Source organism: Leptonychotes weddellii, chromosome 2 (genome assembly GCF_054177405.1).
Source record: "Leptonychotes weddellii isolate Sample4059 chromosome 2, ASM5417740v2, whole genome shotgun sequence".
In the NCBI taxonomy this organism is placed as follows: domain Eukaryota; kingdom Metazoa; phylum Chordata; class Mammalia; order Carnivora; family Phocidae; genus Leptonychotes; species Leptonychotes weddellii.
In genome coordinates, this window is record NC_138370.1 from 84,145,221 (window position 1) to 84,150,092 (window position 4,872).

Genomic DNA, 4,872 nt, shown 5'->3' on the forward strand with positions numbered 1-4,872 from the left:
AGCAGTACAAATTTCCTTTATTTTACATGATATGTTCTTGTTTTTTCCAGGCTGCACTTCACACATTTATCTTTGACATTCTGCAGTTTCACTGTGATGAGCTTAGATGTGGATTTTTGTTGGATTATTATTCTTCAGATACATTAAGTTTCATTATCTCAAGTCAATTTTTATTTTGGAAAATTTTCAGCCATGTTTTTGAAAACATTGTCTATCTGTCATTCTCTTTCTTCTCTTCTGTAACTCCAGCTAGGTATATAGATAAAAGAAAACTGTTTCCTCTACTCAGAACTTTCTGGACACCAAATACATGGGGTATTTTTCCCACGCCAACCAATTCCCTAATTCTCTGCAGATACCAACTGCATATCCTACAATTTAATTCAGATCTGACACTAACTACCTGGAGTTAGCACAAACCCACAGGTTAGGGGCAGTGTCCCACAAAACTACCCCTACTTCAGTTAGCAGTTGCAAGTAATGGGTGCCTAGAGGACTTAGACTTCTGTCCAACTTGGCTATTAAGTTAGGGCTTCTTACCCCGCTCCAGGTTGATAATTTGCTAGAATGGCTCACAAAATTCAGGGAAACATTTATTTACATATATTGGGTTATTATAAAGAATATTATAAAGAACACAGAACAACCAGATGAAGAGGTACATAGGGTGAGATCTGGAAGGATTCTGAGTGTAGGAGCTTCTGTCCCCCTAGAGCTGGTGTGTGCCACCCTCCTAGCATGTGGATGTGTTCACCAACCTGAAGGCTCTCCAAACCCTACTGTTTGGGATTTTTATGGAGGTTTCATCGCTTAGGTATGATTGATTAAATAACTGGCTATTGATGATTAACTCGATTTCCAGCCCCTCTTTCTTCCCTGGAGATCAGGGGCAGGGCTAAAAGTTCCAACTTCTAATCACATAGTTGGTTTTTCTGTTGGCCAGCCCCTGTCTTGAAGCTACCTACGGGCTCCCAGCCACCAGGCATCTCACTGGCATACAAAAAGACACTTACAACTCAAAGATTTCAAGGGTCTTAGAAGCTCTTATGTCATGAACTGGTGGTATTAGGACCAAAAATTATAACAAAGGATGTTCTTATCACCCCTATCACTTAGGGAATTACAAGAGTTTTAGGAGCTCTGTGCCAGAAACCAGGGACAAAGACCAAATATTCAGTTCTTATTACATTACAGTATCAGAGTAGAACCTATCATTCTATATTACATGTCTCAACATCTCTTTTATGTCTCCTGCCTCCTTACTTTTCTGTGCTGAATTTCTGGAAATTCTTTCAGCTTTGATTTCTCGGTTATTGACTCTCTATTTAGCTGTTTATCATTTTGATGCAGGCAGACTGGGTCCGAGGACCCAGAGGGGATATAGCAGGACCAGCCAAGAGTTCCTGGCTACATGCAGGATAGGAATAAAATGTGAGCCAGCAGAAGGTGAAAACAGAGTTTACTGAATGTAGAGGGAGAATACAGGTATAGACAGAGTGTCTGGGAAAATCAGAAAGGAAAGGAGAGAGAGTCTCGTCTTTGCTTGAGGCCTGGGGTTTTTATTGAGGATTGTGGTCTGGTATACAAGTCCTCTCAGGCATCCAGGAACTGTTAGAACAAAGACAAGGGCCCAGGTGTTATTCCTTGGAACCAGGGGGTCTTGGCGTCAAGATGTCTAGCATCAGTGGTCTGGAATATGCATTTGATGACTTTATCCAGTCATTCTCACCTGGTCCTTCCTTAGATGTTATTTATCCGAAAGAAATCATTAACTCCTTGTCCCGTATAAGGAGGACATACAGTGTTTGACTAATTTTCTCCTGTGCCTGGTTATTTTGGTTGTCACTTCACGGTGCTTATTGACTTCATCTTTTATCTCTAAACTGCTTCATATAGATCTATTTGATTTAGCATCTCAAAATTCCATTTTCTTCTAGGATGCTTTAAGTAAGTTTCTTTTTTTTTTTATTATTGACTTTCTCTCACGATGGCCTATTACATTTTGTTTTCCATATACTAATTTGGTTCACAGGTAATTGAGCTAAGTACTAACCATTGAGAACTCAACTTGCAGCAGTGCCAAAGTGCAACAATTAAGCATACTTTCCTCGGGAAAGTTCTAGATATGTTTCTTCCTAGCATCACAGGACACTGCAAACCTAGAAAAACCTCAATATTATTTCTTGGTTTGGATTCCCCCAAGGGGTGGTGGTGGGGTGGGTAATGTAAACTAGAGTTCCTGGCCCATCCGGGAGCAGGACTATGGTGACAAAATTTGGAGCCTGGTGCATGATGATGATGATGAAGATGATGACGATGACCAAGTTTTCCACTCAGAGCACAACAAAATTACAGTTTCTTTTGGTCTCATTTTGGGGAAAAAAAAAAGATATTTCCTAGCTCCCCTTTTACTGAAGGTATGGCTTTTTTTTAGTTAAAAAAATTTTTTTTAGGTATGACCTTTTTAATGACCCTAACTTCATACTGTCTGTTACTAACCAGCTTCTCCCTCCCCCACCAGTTTCCACATAGTTAAGCCCTGGACTCTTAATACACGGATGACCATTACTCTTCACGGATAATCAAGTCTTTTATCATCTTCACACTCATCAGATGTAAGTTTGACCACTTTCGTGTGCTTAACTAGACACTAACCGTACCATGTCAGTTCTTCATTTGCCTTGTCATTTCATGTTCACTACATTTTCATAATAAACTGTTGCTCTGTAGTTATTAAAAATAGGAAAAATTTGGGGCGCCTGGGTGGCTCAGTTGGGCGCCTGGGTGGCTCAGTTGGTTAGGCGGCTGCCTTCGGCTCAGGTCATGATCCTGGAGTCCCGGGATCGAGTCCCGTGTCGGGCTCCTTGCTTAGCAGGGGGTCTGCTTCTCCCTCTGACCCTCCCCCCTCTCATGTGCTCTCTCTCATTCTCTCTCTCTCAAATAAATAAATAAAATCTTTAAAAAAAATAGGAAAAATTTGTATTCCAAATTGCCTACAACATTGTTCTCCTAAACCAGAATTAGGAGAGAATTTTCAAAACAAAAGGAAAGATTAGCTGTGATTTTCAAAGCTCAAGTGCCTACATAAAGAGGATTCTATATTTTCTGATACTAATGAGAGACACTCTTATTACGTGGTTTGGGATATTACCAACATTTTTCAAAATGAATTATTTTATTATGAAGTATCTTATTGACAAACTTCACCAACACAGATCTTTTTGGGAATAAGTGCAAGAAAATTTCAAGAATAAAATTTTTAGAAATCGTATTTGTCATCAATAACATTTTTTCCCTGTTCGTAAGATACCTCTGTTCTATTGTTTCGTGAATATGTACTTCCAGACCTTTAAATAATTAGTGAATGATTCCTTTCTGCCAAAGTAATTTTATTAAGAAGTATGATGTATATGAATATAACTTCCTCTGAAAAAAATTACTCCCTTACATCTTAAAGTTATTCTAAAGACTACAGACTTTCCAAGATGTATTAGTTACACACAGTGATATAAGCAATAGTGACATAGATTCATGATCAATTTCTTTTGCTGATCTTGTTCGTCAATCCACTCCAATTTTTTCTGTGAAAGAAAGTGATTAAAATATTTTTTGATGAATTACTCAAATGCTAGAGAGTGAATTCTGATACATAAGGATTAATTTGTCTCTACAAAAGCTTTTGTTTCATATTCTGAGAAGAAAAACTTTCTAAATGTTAGATTTCTATTAGTGTTCTTGGGAAAGTGCAATAGATTATTATTTCCTTAAAATTGATCTATACAAACTTGGCTTAAAATATGTAGTGGGTTTTCTTCTCTTTCTTCTTTCTCCTTATTTTTTTCCATGTCTTTCTTTCTCTGTTTTTTCTCTTGATTTTTGAAATCCTCAAAAAAAAAAAAAAACTACAATGTAATTTCTTCTGCAGCATTTTGTGTTGACACTGAAAATTTGACCAGAAACAATTCTGCTTTAAACATTCAAGAGTGTGTCTGTTTTCAATATGAACTGAAACGTTAGGGAAAACATTTTAGACTTACACAGGCTTAAATGGTGTTGCCTGCCAGAAACTCCAAGCAGCTGCAAAACTCACTATGAAAACTGGTACTGCTTTGAACAGAAATGGCTATCAAATGTCTTCACAAACAGAAAATAGAGGTGAGCATAATTGACAAACTTTATAGTGAACTAATGTATATTTCTACAACTTTCTCATTCTTTCCATCTACACTGACAAAGAGGAAGTGTGTTCATTTTGCAATCTTCAAAATGATGGGTGGCAGAGATTAGTCACCTCTCACTCGTGTCACTCACACTCAAACCAACTCCAGTTTAGATCTGGCAGAGACCAGAGAGATTTTTAAGTCAGGATATCCAAAACTGAGAAAGCAATTTTTTCTTGGGATTACAAAGAATTGATCAAAGAGTGGGAAATTGCAGTACTGTGAAATTGAGGCTAGGAAAGGGGTTTGAGGTGAACTTTTATTCAATCTCCCACCCATATGTAACTCCACTTCTGTGACTAGAAAAGTGTGTTAACAAAAGACAACAACAATATTTCATCTTTTTGAGAAATTATGTAGATGAATGAGTGGAGACTGCAGCCCAAGGGTCAGAATGAACACAGTAAAAATATAAAGGTAATGATAAGCTGTATTTTCCCAGTTAGTGCCTTTCCACAATGATCTAGCTGTACAATTGTCTTACATAATTATTGAAGGATAATAGTAAATTTTTTTTTAAAGATTTTATTTATTTATTTGAGAGAGAGAATGAGAGACAGAGAGCACGAGAGGGAAGAGGGTCAGAGGGAGAAGCAGACTCCCTGCCGAGCAGGGAGCCCGATGCGGGACTCGATCCCGGGACTCCAGGATC